Genomic DNA, 18,093 nt, shown 5'->3' with positions numbered 1-18,093 from the left:
TGCTATATGCCAGGCAGCCCTTTTGATGACCACCAGTCACTGGAAGATGCAGTGGCCGTGCAATACCTTCATCAAAAAACCACCTATTTTTCTCCCTCATTTTTTTATTTTTACTAAGGTTTCCCATAAAATACAAGTATGTAGCTCGAGATTAACAGCACAGCTAGGAATATTATCATGCATCGTCTTAATTCTTTATGTGTAGAACACAGTCAAGTCTTTTGCAGGCCCATAGACATTTGTAAATGTTTGATCTCTCCGATACACGTATGTGCCAAAAGTATTACAGCAGGAAAGTAGTTTTCACGGACTCTGAGTAGTACTGCAGAATTACATACCCTGACCCATTTGCTTCATTCCTTAGTTATGACTGCATCATGTTTACTGTCTGGGGACATACAACATTTTATCATTACTTTGGGATCAAAAACACCAAGCAAAACAAAAAATGGAAATTCGCCACAAAGTGTATCTCATCTAGCAACTCCCTCTTGACAGCCATTCCTACAGTCTATATTATCAGGACAGTTGAAGATATTCTAAACACTGAGGGATAAGGTGTTTGGAAAGTCCTAGATCCTCAGTAGATGTTCTCTGGGATACTCAGCCAACAACAGGCCATGGAGAAGCTATCCGGACGACAGCGATCCTGAGAAAGTGTGGAAATAGATGAGGGGGTTTTGTAGAACACAAACTTGACTGCTTCAGAAAATCTTCAGTTAACCAATATAAGAGAGTGTGTGGCTTCAGGCTGCAAGCTCTGCCCCACTGGGTGAAAACGGAGAGCTTCTACACTTAGAGCAGTAATCCTAAACTGACTTACTGTTTCATAGCACAGTACATGCAGAGGCCATATTCATTACCACTATGTGCCTCCTCCCACAGACTAAGACCATTCTCACTGGGACTGAATCCTCCAGTGATGGGAGGTTTTCAACTGCATGCCTGATTTAATGCTGCCTCCCAGAATTCTTGGATAACAGGAATTAAATTTTAATGCCCTTAATCTAGTTGACACTTTTTCACAAGCCCTTTCCTTCTTCCTTCTCCTGTGTTATAAATGACCGATTACGTAATCTGAGGTAATGCAGGCTTTGGTCGAGACTAATGAAGATGCAGTGCGTGAGATCCTGCTTGCAGCACGGAGTCCCATTAGGAAAGGTTAATCACCTTCTAACTTACAATCCCGTGTTTTGGCTCCAAACACGGAGAAGGAAGAGAAAGAAGCATCCATCACATTAACCACATAAGACAGCAAACGCTTGGCACTCCATCAGAAGTGGGTGCTCTCCTGACAAGAAGAGGAAAACTATGACATGAAGAGCACCAGCAGCTCCCCAAGATTGCTCAGGGACAGAGCCCCATACAAGAAGCGCAGAAGGCAAGTACCCCCGGCCAGCCTTTGGATTTGTACTTAAGGAGAGAAGGCTGTGTCAGCCTTGAGAAGGAAGTGCATCGCACCGTGTGTGACATTACCCTTTCAAGGAAGTAAAGATAGTGTCTCAACGCAGCATATATAACCAGCTGAAGGAAACCAGAGAGGAGTAGACTCAACCTACGTAGGAATGAAGCAAACCTGCAGCCACTTACTGTTATTGCATACTTCTAGAGCTTCAGGAACAGCCTAGGCAACGGTGTAGTGCTCTCTCCTGTCAGCATTCAGACAATATTCATTGCTGCCAAGTGTTCATCCACAAAATAACCTTTTATCTCCAGTGAATTAGAATACATGGGTACTGTAGGGCCAAAGGGTTTATTTGTTGCATCAGCAAGGCCTACCCCTGAGTTTCTACATCTGCTTCTAGAGGTATCTAGAACTAACCTTCACGACAGCAAGTCATTCCATTACTAGGTCCTTACTCTAAGAAAGAATTATTTCTTTTGTCAACTGAGGCAAAGGGATTGACACTGGGAGGAGGTGAGATAGTCCTAGAACATTTGCCTTCTCATTGACTACATACTAATGCTTTGTAATTATTAGAAAAGCAGCAGCAGCAGGGATAAGGAAATAATCTGCATCATCTACCTACCTACCTACCTTTACCACCAGAAAACATACCTTAGAAACAAAGCAGATACATAGTTTGGGGGGGTTCTTTGGGGGTGATGGTTTTTGGGGTGTGTTGTTGTTTTTTGTTTTGTTGGGTTTTTTTTTTAACTGCTAGGTTCTTTCAGAATAGCCTTATTCATTGCTATTGTCAATGATCATTAAATTTCCTTCATTTAAACAGTGAAAATCCTTCCTTCTCATCAAAAGATGCTCCCAGAAAAAGAGAAATACTTCAGCTATGACACAGAAGGATTGCTCCTTTACTCTCTCTCTCTTAGCATCTTTGCCCAGCTGATAAAAATGGCTTCCTGTTCTTCATATGAGATAACTTACAAACTCCATTCATGCAATCAGGAACAGATTCTGTGATGTCAGAAAAAAGCTGAAATAGGATCCCCTGAAACCGGTAACATGCACAGCAGCAGACAGAAAAAAAACAGGTTTTTTTTCAGCTCTGTTTAATCATGATCAAATTTAGCCTCTTCATAGTGCTGAAGAAAGCCAACACCATCGAGTGCTCCATTTAGTTTGAGAAGTAGGAGGATGTTCCCATGCAGTCTGAACTTAACCATTCTTAAACAATTTAGTGCTGTCTTTACCAGGCTTCTTTCTGCTGCTGATCAGTAAATATGCAAGTGAAACGTTTTTAGGTTCATTTCTTCTGAAGCAGAAAGACAGACAAGAGTAGCAAAAGAATCCTCTACCTGGACTGTGAACAGTGAAGCAAACACTCAGATGGTGACCCTCCACAGTTGCCTTCTGGAGAAGAAAATGCCTGCCTGAACTGCCACCACCTCTAAGAGCTGGGTGGCAAATGGTGAAAAAATACAGAAGGAAACCTGTACAGAGGGCTAAAGTGGCAGGCAGAGATTTAAAATTTGACTGATGTCTTTGCAAATCTGAGGGGTGTATGTAACAATAACATTACATACAGGAGAATAAGAAACCTAATTCAGAAGCATGAAGCTGGTTTTTGAAAGAGTTTTGAATAAAGCTTCTAAATTAGGCTTTCAGAAGCCCCTGTCCTACAACTGCTTTAAAATTCTTTCTTAAATACTTTACCCTTTATTTTACTAGAATAAACTTAATTTTTTTTTCTTCTTTTTCTATAAAGCTTGTTAAAGACCATATTTTTAGATGAACTAGCCAACACTGAGTATGTTTTTCTAAGACCCAGCGATGAACATGGATGGTACGCCCATCTAACTTCAGATACGCATTTTCAGGTTCTCGAGCTGTGTCTATGAAGACACTTAGCACACAGCATGCAGAAGACTTACAAGGACTTACAAGGACCTCTTATGATAGAAACCAGTGTAGTTCAGTATTGCTCACAGACAGATGAATAGATAAAAAAAAGACACTAACACACAAATTGCAGCAGCCCAGGAGGCCTCCACAATACGCCATGATTACTAACAAGGGAAAATCTTAGCCAGAATTTGCTCCCTGCAAATCACAGGGAACCGAGCTCTCTAACTTCCACGCAGAAAGGAAGCAGTGGATGAACACCGACACTAACATCACATTAAAAGAGAAAACTTAGGTTTCCTCAGAAAGTCCAGCAGCACTCTGCCACGAGAAGTTTCCTAGGTCAAAAGGGAGCAGGCAGCTTTAGTGCCCAGAAGGTTCAAGGCATAGGAGGATTGTGGGCCTTGCTACACCCTACTTCTTAGGGTAAATAGTCATCCAGGGTTATTCAGAAATGTCTTTGGAGATTACTGCAGCTGATCACTGGGGGTTTTTTGTTGGTTTTTTTTTTTAAAAAAAAAAAAAACGAAAAAAACCCACACACGCACACCAAGCTGGAGTTTGCATTGTAGTGGTGAGTGACTGAAATCATAGGACTTACAGTACCAAGGACCTTCCTATTGCACTTCGGAAGAGATACCGAACCACTCTCAGGTTTACAGGTTTTACAGGTTTCTGAGAACATCTGAGTTTAACCTTTGATTTCTGAGAGGACTACCACCAACAAAACATCAACCAAGCCTGCAAATAGCAAATACTAGAGATGAACAGTCAAAATTTCCTGTTGGATTTCCAAAAAAAACCAAGACATTAAAGTTTTCAGCATTCACTGAGTAGCATTTCCTTACCTGGGCAACACACAAAGCTTATTCAGCTTTTGACCTCTCTGCTGAGACAAGACCGAATTAGAAACAAAAGCAGGATAATTTTTCTGATGTTGAAGCTTTTTCTCAAGAACTCTTAAAGATCTCCTTCCAATTCCCAAAACATCCTCCAACATAAGCTACCTCGTTGCCATCAAAGTGCATCAGCTGTTATTTTCTCAGAGCCTGAGCCAGATTTGAACCAGAGGAAGAAACATAACTAATCCCAAACTAACTAGTCCCTTCCAACTGCCTGCTGAAAAGGAAGACTCACGAAAGTCTCACTGCCTGCTGTAGTTAGCAGTTATACCAGATTGAAAAGATTATAAGCACCTGCAGCAAATGCCAAGGGGAACCTAGAGCCCTTAAAAAAAAAAAACAAAACAAAAAACACAAGCAAGCAAACAGGGAGCAAGGGGAACTTTGCTCAGTGCTTAATAATTTTAAAACCTCTGTCCCTGGAGGATTCAACTCCTTCTGCTCTGATGTGTCTTCCTACTGCTTAACTGCAAGCTCTGTCGACTCACAGCTGCTGCTCTGTGCAGGCCCTGGGCTGCCTTCAGAAGGTAGCACATGGAAAAGACAAAGAACCCTTTTCCCCACTCAAAATAGCAAACCCTGAGTCAGAGAGAAGACAGCAACAGAGAACGAAGTCAAAGGTCTGCATTATACTAGGGATGAGAGGGTAAGCCAGGTCAAAAGCTGTACTTAGCTGATGCTGTTCTCATTAGATCGAAAGTCCCCGTACAGAACAGACCATGCTCTGTGTTCCATCTCACCCATGCCCCTGCTTTAACATCCAAAACGCCCTCAAGTTCCTGACACACTGTGATCCAGTCTGGTCTTCAAAGCTCAGTATAAACCATATGTAGTAAACATGAGTCACTTACTTGAACTTTTCTTGCTGTTCCAGTTATTTGCTAACCTGCGTATTTTTTAAGAGGGCAAAGGACATGTCACAGTGTTATTCATAAAGCCTTAATCACACTTTTCAACACCCTACTCCCTGAAGCCGTAAGTACTGCTCCAGGGTAAGACACCCCTGGGTAAGGCTCTGGGGAAGACTTAGAAGAACCAATCAATGCAGTCTAGCTTTTATGTTTTCACTAAATTTTCGTCATAGCAAAGGCAGGACACTGACTGAGAAGTGACAAGAACCACCATCTCTGAAGTTAAAAATATCTCTGGAGCATATCTGATCACATCCAAAAGCATTTCTGAAGTTGTATCTGGGTATTAAAATTTGAGCGAGAAATCAGAGCTGAGCACTGGAACAATTACTAGCAACTTCAAAAATGTCTAGAGGTATCCAGATAATAAGCTTCTCTTGCCCTGGAGAAGATGCATGACATGGCATTTACATGCCACAGCTCCTGGGGGTTAGTGGCTATTGGCAGAAACTGCAGTTCATGTCCAGAATGTGTCCTGAGCTAAAGTAAGAAACAATCCTTATACAGTGGTGTCATCAGTTTAGCTAGGTCCTAAAGTTCCCAAGTTGAGTGAAATATAACAGCTATGAAGTTGTAAGGTGCACATTAGAGGTCCTGCTTAAAGGTATCTGGGTATTTGAAATGGAAAACTGTTACTGGCTTGCCCTGGAGTTGCAGTTGTTCTACATTAATCAGGACCAGGTGTAAGGAGTTAAAAAGTGGGGAGGGAAGCTGGTCTCAGCCTCCTTTAGGCACGTAAGGATTTTGTACCTCTTCTCTACTCATGGGGATTTGAGACTAGAAATTATAATTCAGGAATCCACTCTCAGTCAGCAGAAAAACAGGGAAGTGCAAATTCAAGCTTTTGGAAAATACTAAGAACAAAAGCAGGAGGAGAAGCGAGGTCAGGCTGTTCCTTTACAGAGGCATGAGAAAACGAGAGGCAGTGCTGCGAGTACACTGAACATGCATCTACAGCACACAAAGGTACATGCGGCAATCAGGAAGGTAAAACTGCAGGCTTCAGGGGCACACAAGGGGTCAAAAAGGCTTTCACCCCAGGCACCTGTTTCTGTAAAGAAAGAAGCTGTTCTGCAAAGCAAATGGGAGCTCTCTATCCACAACTTCAAAAATAAATGAGTCACTTCCACGCTGATGTTAAATTGGTTTTATTCTTATAATATTCTTACTCCCCAAGAGTCTCTTTCTATCTTGTGGCAGCAGCTCAGTGGACTTTTCAAACACCACCTTCCCATGTTTCCACCTTGCAAGGACAGTATCCTCAGATCAGTATTTCTCTACTCCAAGTCTAATTTAAAGCAGGAGAAATAACTCCCCAAACCACAGCTTCCACATAAATAGGAAAGCATGTGGTAGGGGAATAAGGAGAGCAGAACTTCTAATTATTTTAAGTGACATGCTCAGATAATTTAAGTTTCCAGGGCTGAAGCCCTGCAACATTTTGCACAAGACCTAAATAAATAAATAAATGTGGGACTAGGTAGACCCCTGCAACATGCAAGCATCTTCATGACTTAGCAGGCTATCAACAAGGAATGACCGCAGGCAACAAGACACAGTTTCAGTTCTACTGATCGCTATTTAGTATGGCTGCTCTGAAACTACAGCATCTTGAAGTAGCCTCCACAGGGTTTCCTAAGCCCTCTTAAATCATGGCAAAGCCACAGGACTCAGTAAACATCATGAAAGATGTAAACTGTGGAGGACTATAGAAAGCCCCAGGTGATTCCGGAAAACCTCCTTCTGAGATTAATTTGGGCAGAAGAAAAAGGCAACTGGAGAGAGAGATTCTTTCTAACTTCATTTCAGGTTCTCATATTCGAAAGACCCACCAAGGGCCAGGAAAAGCCAAGCAAAGGATACCTGGAGTCTGTGGGAACACAGCACCATCTCGTGGAGTGAAGGGAGAAAGAAGAAGAAATAAGGAATAAGTATTTCAGCACTTCAGACATCTGCAGCTTGGCTTTTTGACAGCCTGCTCTTCTAGCAGGTTAACAAATCTCTATCGAATTTGTGCTATATTAAAAAAAAAGTTCACTGCGGATCTATAAAGAACAAATGAACAACAAACAATCCCTATTTTTATCTCTCAAACTCATCACCGTTAACATAAACACTGGGGGGCTCTTCATAAATAGAGTGTGGGCAGACAACCATCTGTACCGAGTGCTATTTGCCAGCAGGCTTAGCGCAGCTGTGAGCACCCTTTTCTTGCAAGTCTGAATCTCCCGTGCTTAAGGTGGGCAAAGAAAGCAAGTTTCCAAATCCTAAACTTGCCAGGACTAAAGACCTATCCTTCCATCTGTTCAGTACTGGAAAAGAGAAGAGAGAAAAAAAAAAAAAAAAAAAAAAAAAAAGCGCCCTTTTCCATTTAGAAGGGGGAAACTCAGAAAGGTAGCTGTTCCACCCTTTCCACGATTTGCTCTGAGCACAGAAGTATACTCACGAGCGTCTGAGAGTGAGCAGCTGAAGTTACCCAGCTGGTTCACCTCTTCCTGGTCATAAATAAGAATTTCCTGGCACCAGGGAAAGTACAAAAAGCTGGTTAGTTGCTGCTTCGTCGACTGAACTCAGAAGTTAATCTCTACAACAAAAAGCCTTTCAGTGTCCTGGTTTCTAAAGGAGGTAGGCAAATGCAGGAGAATGTAGTGGATCTGCCTTTCTACTCCATCCCGAGTAGTATGCTATGCCTAGTTCCACTTTAGCATATACTTCCAAGTTTATTCCTATTACATTCTTGGTCTCCAAGATGAAATTTGTTTTAAACAAGAAGCATTATGATATACTGTCTATGCATTTTGAATAACTCCCATAATGAGTTTAGTACAGGTCTCTCAAGTCTGCTATTTGGGCTAAGTAGGTTCTCTGGTGTGCCTAGATTATGTTTAAATGACTGGATCTATCAATCTTACATGCACAGGAGCCATCAGTAGCAACTCCACGGCCAAGCAGGGATCTCTGTGAGGATGCTTCCCTTGAGACAAAGCACAAATTCATGTCCAAAGCGTCCATCAGAAGTATCTCTATTTCAGCAGGATGAGGTAAGGGATTTAAGCCTCCAGCATCCTCCAGCTGGGACAAACGCAGAGTAAATTCACCACTGGTAACAAGTGCAAAAAATAAAGAAAAATAGAGGAAAAGGACGGATATTTTTTTTCTTTTTCTGCCAGTACAAACACTTAACTCCTATTAATTGTATCTAAACAACGGGAAGCATAGACAATTCTGCCTGACCTCCGTTCTCAGCATTCCAGTAATTATAACGGGAGGAATTCTCAGGATAGTCTCCACACTGCAGCACTGCTGCAGCATCACGTGGAGAAATCCAGGCTAGCCCTAAACTTAAGCATGTAGGATTAACATGGTATCCTACCTGGCCTAACACACCATGCAAATGTGCGCAGCTCAGCAATACTTCAGACAGGTGTTTCAAGTATCTACACACAGCAATTAATCCACTGCATATACAGGCTGCACAACTGACATCGTTGTTACAAAAAAATCAACATCTTGTAATACCCATCGGGTAACTTTGCATGTTTTCCGGAGTCAAACATCATGCCTGTTGACCTCGAGACTGATATTGGTGTCACTTGCTCACACACACCTACGCACTCCCTCAGCCAGATGTTCCTCTTGCCCCATGCAGCACGTGTGCAGCTGAAGTGCCTACAGCCATTTGCCAGCAGTCAGATTCACAGCCACTGCTCCTGAGAACTCCAGCTCATTCACACACAGCAAGTGCTTGAAAGCCAGGTCTGCTCAGTTCTGCACTGGTAACACAACCAATCCAGTGTTACAACAGCAGAGAAGAAAAAAAGTCTTTGCTGATGCCTGCAGCAGCATTGCCTACTGTAACATGCCTGGCTTGGATCCATAATTTCAACCCTGGCGCACAGGCACTCCTCATGACAGCCTGCATTTCCAAGGGAAAGACACCTGACTGCCAAAGTCTCCAGTAGTAAAAAGAAATACCTATATTAGCCCTCTCCTCAGCATTCCGTGGTCTTCAATTCCGAGAATATCTGTGACAGATGAACTATTAAAGACACAGATGCTTCTAAGGGACCTACGAACTGCATGATGGATGGCTTGTGATACTGCTATCTATCTTCATCATTTGCCTGAGATCAGCAGGGCAGAAATGTAACAGACAAAAGGTCATTTAGTGCGATCTGACACACACACCCCCCCCAAAAAAAAGAAAGAAAATAAATATGACCGATAGTTATGGGAAGCCAGCAAACCTGACACCAGCTTTGCTGTGGCCAAGCACTACAATTAGGTTTCAGACTAGAGACATGAGGAAGAAGAGAGCTTCAACCACACTTCCTTCAAAATCAACATGCTGGAGTCTTTCTGGAAGAACAAATTGCTTATATTTGGCAGGTGTATTATTAGAGCCAGAATCTAGTCAAGACACTCTGGTCTAGAGGTCAGTTATATTATTTGAGACAGTTACTCAATGGACATGAGCTCAAGTACTCTCAGGTTGAGGCTAGAAGCGTTTGAACAAAAGCACACTACAAAGATCAGACATCTCTGCTTTTCTAGGGAAGAAGTAATTTTCTACTCCTTCCCCATCCCACTCCAGATCACCCTCTCCAGCACCTGGTAGTAATAGAAACATCCCCATCCCAGGCCAGGGAGGCCACAACAAGCCCCTGCTGCTCATGTCCAACACAGAGGTCTGGGAGAAGTCCCAGTGACTATATCACAAACCTCTAGACAGAGAAGGATTAACTAACTTCGGTCAACAATTTTAAACAAATATTCGTTGTCACCTTCCTCAGGTTTTTCAGCTCTCTGCTGATTTTCAAAATAAATGCATCATTTTGATAAAGCCAATGAACCCCGAATTTTGCTGTGAAAATGATGAAATCAACCACACTCCACTTCTTTATTTCTTTTTAATTTTTTATTTTTATTTCCTTCCACCATCAGCAATTTTTTTGTGGCCCAAAATCTCTAAGGACAGCAAAAGGCAACTGAAGCCCTAGGCTCCACTCCCAGTGTTTGCACAGTCCTTGAACGTCAGTATGTAGTGAAACACCTCCACAAAGAGAGCAAATCCACCAAAAAAGCTCCTCCTCACAAAGCTTGTTTCACAGGTACCCAAGCAACCAGTTTCAGTCTGCCCCTTGGGAATCATTATTAAGATAAGTGTAATTAAGGTTTTGCATCTAATCCCTAATGTTCCACAGCTGAGATTATTACACCAGCTCCTGGGTAACAAGATTGCAACGTAATAAAGACACATCCCTGTATACAGCTAAACTCCACTGAAGATCAATGGGTAGCCTTCTTCCAATGACAGGCAATAATTAGTACATCAGGCAGCCTGCACAGTGAACAAGAACCTCCTTCAGGACCTCTGACTCCTCCTGCCTTTGTTTTTCTGTTAATAATTTCCATTGCAAAAAACAGGATAAGCATACAACATGCCTGTCTGTCTCCCTGTTCAGCCCAGCCTTCTCTTTTATGTAGCCCCAGACTAGAAGGCTCAAAAGCCAGCAAGAATTAACAAAGACAAACAAACAAATTAGTCTATGCTAATGAATGTAATCTTAAAGGTAACTTTCAGTCTAAGGTATAAAAATATATATACAAAAATCTTAAATACAAACCAAATAGGCACATTTGATATGTGGACTCCAAGAATCCCATGCCAGATTTTGATCTGCCAATACTGACACAAATCTCAAGTTACCTTATAGAAATCAAAGGAATTATTTTGTATTTACAAATAAGTGTTACTGCAAATGAAGTCTAGTCCATAAAATACAAAGACCAACTTCAGTCTCCATCTATCTGTCCTCACCCACTAATGCATGCTTCAAAGATTATTGAAGTGCCCTACAGGAATAAGGAGGCAATACAGTGTGTGCTACCAACAGAACTCCGTGCTGCCTGGGAAAGCACTAAGTGAACCCCGTCCCATCTCATTAACACCATTAAACTCCACTTACCACACATCAGACTTACAGCAACGGCTTAAAAGCAGAGATACCTAACTCAGTCGGGTACTGCAAAGTTGGAAGAGCACTCAAAAACCAGCTGTGGCAAAAAACAGACTAAAATTATGTTGCAAGCCAGAGTTCCCATGCAGGACGTTAGTCCCAAAATGGAAATCATATTTTCATAATCCATAGTGCCGGTTATGGCAGATTTACAGGGGAATGGAGACAACAATCAAAACCACCCGCACTTTCACCTGGATTGGTGACTGGGGTGTTCCCAAGATCAACAGCAACAGCTGAAAGATTAATTTTTTGCAAGGGTTTCTCCCTTCTCTGCAAAAAGCACAGGTACCACCTGCATACCATGTAGCACCCAAAATACCTCATACTGATGAAACCACTGCTGGTGTGATTCATCAAGAGTATTTGGGCAATACAGTTGAAATACAGCATTATGAGGGGTGGGGGTGGAAATCCATTTAAAATAATAGTCTTCAAGCTCAGGGTGACTTTTGCCTGCAAAATCCAACACTACATACATTTGCCATCAGCTTCCAAAGTCAGTACTGTACCATCTTCTGTGGAGAAGCTGATATAGGAAGAAAAGAATCTTTAATGAGTGAATTTGATGGGTGAAGCCTATTTTGGTGTTTTCCTGCGTTTTTACATTTACTGCTTCTTAATGCAAATACGAACACGTGCAGGATATTGCAAGGCAAAAGCTACATTTAAAATTAATCAAATCCTTGTTACACAAGACAATTTAGAACACTTAATAAATCAATTTACATTTAATGGAAAGATGTACTTAGAGATCATCATCAGCAAATGGAGCTTGGGGTGATAGAACAAACAGACACTCCTATTTTGCAGTGCCACAATTCTGTTACCGCTGTAAACTTACATCAGTGTCTTCTCAGATATCACACCCTGGGTGTGCCATCACTGAAGGAACAGTTTCAGAGGCCAGCTCTTTCATGCAGCAAAACACCCAGGACACAGTACCACTCACTCAGCTACTTATAACATGAAAAGTAATAATTATTGCCATGACTACCAACAAGTATCATGTAAAAAAAAAAAAAAAAAAACAACAAAAAAAACCCATAGTGTCAAAAAGAGCAGGGATCACAAGGAACAAAATTATGGCAAGAGCTTTCTGTGACATGTTTATGAAAATGGCATAGCTGCTGAGCAGTGTCAGAAAGAGAATTAAGTAACTGCTTGAACTGCTCAAAGGTTGATAACAGAAGCTGTAATCAATGCCACCTGTAAAAAGTCTCTCTCCTTCCATCCCATTGAAGTCTGTAGCACAGCTGGACCATAGCTTATGTGCTGACAGCAGCCAGGTGTGCACAGATATCAGTGACTGATTGCAGCTGTCATCCTAAATGCTCCTTCTGCCAAGCTGTTGAAGCAATCGTAATTAAATTACTCACTAGAGACCTAGCTGCATTTTGGGGATCACAAAAGGATAAAGTTGGCTAGCTTTCACAGCTGAAAGAAAAAGGAAACACTTCTTTGTCAGGGCACCTTGAGAAGTTGAAAGGTGCAGAAGAAGCAATTCCAAAGAGCACCTGTCGCTCAAATTCCCTCTTGCTCACCCAAAACAGGAACACCCAAATTCCTTCCCCTGACCTTGATGCCACCCATCCCAGATGACTCCCAAAGGGAACATGGGACAAGCAAGCTCTTGATCTGCAGCCTGATCTGATGTTTTACAGCTGTTACTCAAGTGAAGGGAAATGCCTTTCAGTATGCAGAAAGGCAACAAGCATTCTTAAACCACCGAAGAGCTAAAGCGATTACATAGTGGGTTATTACTAAGCATCAGAAAAGTGCATGGTGCTTTAAATAAGAAGTAGCACCAGATCCTTGCCCTAAAGATGTTAAAGTTCTTGGAATTACAGTGCAAATGAAAGTACACAGTGGTAAGAAGGGTAAAAGCAGGGTTCACAAGCTGAATCACAACAGTACAATTTACATCATGTACTGAAGCACACAGTTGCATTTCCTTCCCCTATTAGCCCAATTCTCAGAGGATAAGGTCATTCAGAGACAGAAGAAACCAGAGGCTTCGGGTAGAAACTTAAAATGAGCCATCAGCCAGAAAACACTAGTTATAGTAGAGGGTATGTAAAAGAGCACTGAGTAAGCGAGGACAAAGCACGAGGAGGGAAGTAAGAAGTAATCAGGGTGCCTGACCTGCTGTAATGAAGTATGATTCACTCAAGATAAATCAGAGGTGACTCTTGCTTCGTGTAGGGCGGATGTCTCTGCAGTATCAAAGGCAAATCCCTAAGCGTGCTGATATTTGAACAGCTGACTGGGTTAGCCATGCAAGACTAATGAAGTCTATGTAGATTTATTTTCTACACACTAGCAACCTCTTGCACTCTGACTCAGTAAGTGATAAGCTGGGCACATTAGAAATGAAGGGGTGATAATTAAACATGAACAATGGAGAGGGTTTCTGTAAGTAAATCAAGCTGAGCATGCTGGCATTGACATTAAAGGAGGTCATGAATTCTACACAAAAATTGGCCCAGATGGTGAAAAACACAAAATACTGAGGGGGAGGGATTAGGGCTCATCTCCCAACTGGGGGTCTGAATCCTGCCATGCAGATAGCTGTAACTGCTCAGTGGGGCAGACAAAACAAGCATGAAGTGCAAATGTCTCATGAGGATATCGGAATAAAGCCATCACCATACAGCAAGATTGCTGCTCTAGCCATTTGCCCTGCTAGCAGTCTTTTCTAATGACTATTCTGCCGTGCTATTTATAAGCAGGGGTGAGGGAAGCTGGTTCTGTCCCTGCCCTTTTGCAACCTAGTCCTCAGACTTGCTCCAGAAGCATCAATCTACTTAGGTACTCATTCACTTAATATCACAGAAGCAGGGGGGCGGGGGGGTGGGGTGCGTGTGAAGGAGGGGCATTAGTGGAAGAGAGGTGAGTCTGCTCCAACATCCCTGACACCTCACCTAGAACACACACGTGGCAGAGGCCACCTTCTGTCTCCCCCATTCAATCCAAAAGTACTCTGTGCTTTACTCTGAATATCGGTCTTAGACTTGTTCTGCAATTTTGACATCCTTCCCTTTAAGTCAAGGATAACAAACTAAAAAAAAACCAATAATAAAAAAATATTTTGGCTAGTGAGTAAGCCTCACTCACTATGATTACAGAACTGAAGTTATCAAAAGCTCTTCCCGTGACAGTGCTAAATTAAGTGAACAAAAGAACAAACTCACCACGACTCCACTTCCTTCTAATCCTTCCCTCCTCCAAATGCGATTCACAGAAAAACAGTAGAAGTGTATAGGTTACGCATTGCATGGAAAGGAATCTTGAAGAAAAATTTAACTTACTGCACAAAAAGAACAACAGCCCTGTACATCACCTCTCCCCAGACAAAAAACAAGCACCACTTCACCAAACAATCACATTGGAAGGTTAGAGGATTGCTTTGCTTATCAACAAGCCCTTTGAAAGGCATGCAGACTGGAAGCATATGAAGACACACAGGCAAGAGGACAGACAAACATGGGCTGCCTTTTCTTTTTACTAATCAAATGGGAGACTTATTTTTAAACCAGGTGGATATTACAACCCAGAGTTTATAAATAAATAACCCCCTAAAAAGCCAATCAATAGTCTGCAGATGGACTTAACAACTGTTTCAACAACAACAAAAAAGCTGTTTGAAACAGTGCTTTATACTCTACTTGCACTAGTCATTGCTGCAGGTTATTGATCTTTTACAGACAAACAGCCTCCATTAACACATACTTGTGTTAGCCTGGCAATTTCTCCTGGAAAGTTTGACCCTCATTTTTCTTATCTGCATGAGGCACTGAGTAACAAGCAGTGTCTTCTATGATCTAGTTTGACATACATACACCACTCCCATTAGCTAGATTGCTGAGGCCTATTTTTTATGCATTCTCTGTGCAGAAAGTGTCATTGTTTGACCAGACAGACAAGAACACGAATAAATTAAAGAATCTCTAAAACTCTTCATGGGACAACAGTTTAAATACATGCCACGCCTCAAATAAATTGGATCTTTACTATGTTTTCATCTCTCACCCTAAGAACAGCAATAGGATGGAGTTCACCCCAGATGCAAGACACTCCATTGACGCTGTGGGTTAACTTCTAATTCTGACATTTTGTCTGCTCAAAGTTACACATTTGAACATTCAAAGCAACATGTCTGGCATACCAGGGTTGTTAACTATTCCTAAATATAAATTGCAGCATCTTAATGCTGATTTCCTACATCTTAGAATAACAAACAAATTCTGAAAATAAGTTGAAAGCCCAGATTTACTGAATGTGATGCTGGACTGATTAAAACATCTCTAAAGACTGAAGAATGAGGAACCACTCCAAAAAATTAAGAACAGTTCTTAAATGACAAGGAGAATGGAACCAGGATATCTCAAGTAGTGACACTGCTTCTCTTTCTACCTTTCTTTGTAGGTGTTAGTACTGGCTAGTATGCAGGGTAGACCTTAAAATTCACTTTTATACAACAGACCTTCTCAAATTTGACGGGAGAGGTTGTCTGGAGTTTTTTTTGTTTGGTGGTGTTTTTTTTAACACTGGTACAAGAAATGATGCAACTCAAAATGAAGCATATTAACCCTGAATTTATGCCCCCATAGCTTCCATTAATTTCTTATTCCAAGGAATCTCGATTCCTACGGTGTAAACATCTAAAACAGACCAACACTAAATCCTTGTCTTATTAAACAGTACTAATGAATGTCTAATACTAAGATATGTCTAGAGATGTACAACATGCATCTCTACCACCTGTGCTTCTCCTTCACCTTTCAGAAAAAGCAGTTTGAAGACAGTTGCATCTGAATTGGGAAGCTTAATGGCCCAGTCCTGGGATAAAGACTAAAAAGCAAAACCATACTGGCACACCAAGTTTTCTTGAGTATTGATGAGGCTGAGTGACGGATGACTTTGCAAAGTTTAAACTAGAAAATATTAAAAAAAAAAAAAACAACAACACAAACACCAAAAAAAAAAACCCCACCCAAACCATATTACAGTTAGCAATAGTTAATAAGGGTTGATCTAAAGAGATCATAAAAGATAAGTGAAGAAAAGTCCAAGCATGCCATTTATCTGTCTCAGAAGCACTGAAATACTCTGCATCAAAGACATGGAAACACAGATTTTCCAGTGTGGATGCTTCAGCTGATTAACAGAAATGGAAAGACAAAACATATTCAAGTCAGTCCTCATTTCACTACCATTTCCATTGTGTAAATCTAGACCTGTTCTACTGACTTTAACATTCCATATTTACATCAGTGGAAGACCACAATTTGTGCATAAAATAGAAGTAGCCATTTACTAAATTAATAGAGTTAGACTCCTTTGGCAAAAAAAAAGTTCTACCAAAGAGCCTGATGCATTTCTAAATAATAGCAAAGCTTCAGGTTACATAGAAGTTATCTGCCCCTGCCATTACTTGCACTATAATCCAGTCTAAAGAACATTTAATTCAATTAACATACAAATGCCTGTACATCCATTAGACTTGGGTATCATAGCAACCGTATCTAATGGATAGGAGCAGGGAGTAAGCCTTCCCCCTCTCTACAACCCTTCATGACTTCAACAGGCAACCAGGAGCAGAACTGTGTCTTCAGTGTCCTGATACATGGCAAAGAGAAAACCAAGAAAACAAAAGAACAGCCAAAAAACCAAACCACAAAAAGATGTTATACGCACGTTTTGAAGATCATGGCTGGAGTCTCGTTGTGTTCCAGAAGGAGTCCACATGACTTACCTTTCCAGACCATTCTGAAACCTGCATCCTCCTGTGAGCGCTTCTAAATCACCAGCCAGGCCTGACACCAGGAGGCTGGTTACGACATCGCCCACATCACCCCCACTCATATCAAACCCCTGTCTCTGCTCTGCACGGTTTCCAGCTGCCAGTTCTAAAAAGCAGCAAGGAATCCCCAATTACAGACACAGGAACGTGGCTTCCTGACATTTCAGAGCCTGCTCTAAGTCATTAGCAACAGCCTAACAAGGGCACTGTAACATTCTGGAGCTGTGAAGCCCAGCCCATTAGAAACAAAACCGACAACATCAATAGTCTCTTCAGAGATTTCCTGGATATGTACTTAAATGCAGCCCAACAGGATTCAAAGTAGCATTTCTTTTACACAACAGGTTTATAATGTGCTATGCTTGCCAAGTCTAAACTGAATGACTGAATAAGTAGTGCAAGAATGGGAAACTGTGTCCAATTGACAACAGCGAACCAAAACAGAAATGTAGAAAATGGGAGCCAAATCTCATGGATCCAATATGCAACGTTCCTTCTGGACCCAAAGGAGTCATTCCAAAACAACCCAAAACCAGATGTGGCATTACAGACTATAAACCTCTGTCTGTAATACCCTTCTTATACAGCCCCTGTCAAAGTACGAATGCTGATAGGCCTTTCCGATAGATGTTTGGGAGAATTATGCTGGGAGAAAGGGGAAATCAACACAGATAATGCCACATTTTATGAACGACTGGAAAAGCAGAGTTTTTTGGCCTTCAGCAGAAGCAGACTGTCACCACATGTTAAACAGCTTCTCATATGTGCCATCAATTCAGTGCTGTGGCACCAATATTGGATGAACCTTGCTGGTACCGCTAAAGTCTACTGCAACTACTCTTAATGAAAAGCAGCAGCTTGTGAGATGCAGGTGATCAGAGCAGACTATTAGACTCTTCTCTGGTCTTAAAATTTACACACACAACAAACCAAATTATTGAAGCCTACTGTTATGCTTACTACAGCACTCAATGTGCTCCTTTGTTCCCTGCCTTAGAGAAACAAGGGAGAAGGGGACTGTCACCTTAAATAACAGAAGTGGGAGAGAGTAGAGCTGATCTGCTCCTCCAGGCAGGAGCAAAGGTCATATCAGGATGAGCAGAGGGAATGTCTGAAAGCTGATTATCTGCTGCCTTAAGGAAGACTTCAGGGT

General features: G+C 41.6%; 1 protein-coding gene across 21 annotated transcripts in view; it reads right to left on the bottom strand.

Annotated features, from left to right (window-relative positions):
- NRXN3 (neurexin 3) overlaps window positions 1–18,093 on the bottom strand; it is a 1,022,219-nt gene that overhangs the window by 529,939 nt on the left and 474,187 nt on the right. The gene's annotated exons all lie outside the window — the stretch shown is intronic.

Source organism: Falco cherrug, chromosome 7 (genome assembly GCF_023634085.1).
Source record: "Falco cherrug isolate bFalChe1 chromosome 7, bFalChe1.pri, whole genome shotgun sequence".
Taxonomy (NCBI): Eukaryota; Metazoa; Chordata; class Aves; order Falconiformes; family Falconidae; genus Falco; species Falco cherrug.
Note: the sequence above shows the minus strand (reverse complement) of the source record. Positions and strands in the feature narration are given on the sequence as shown.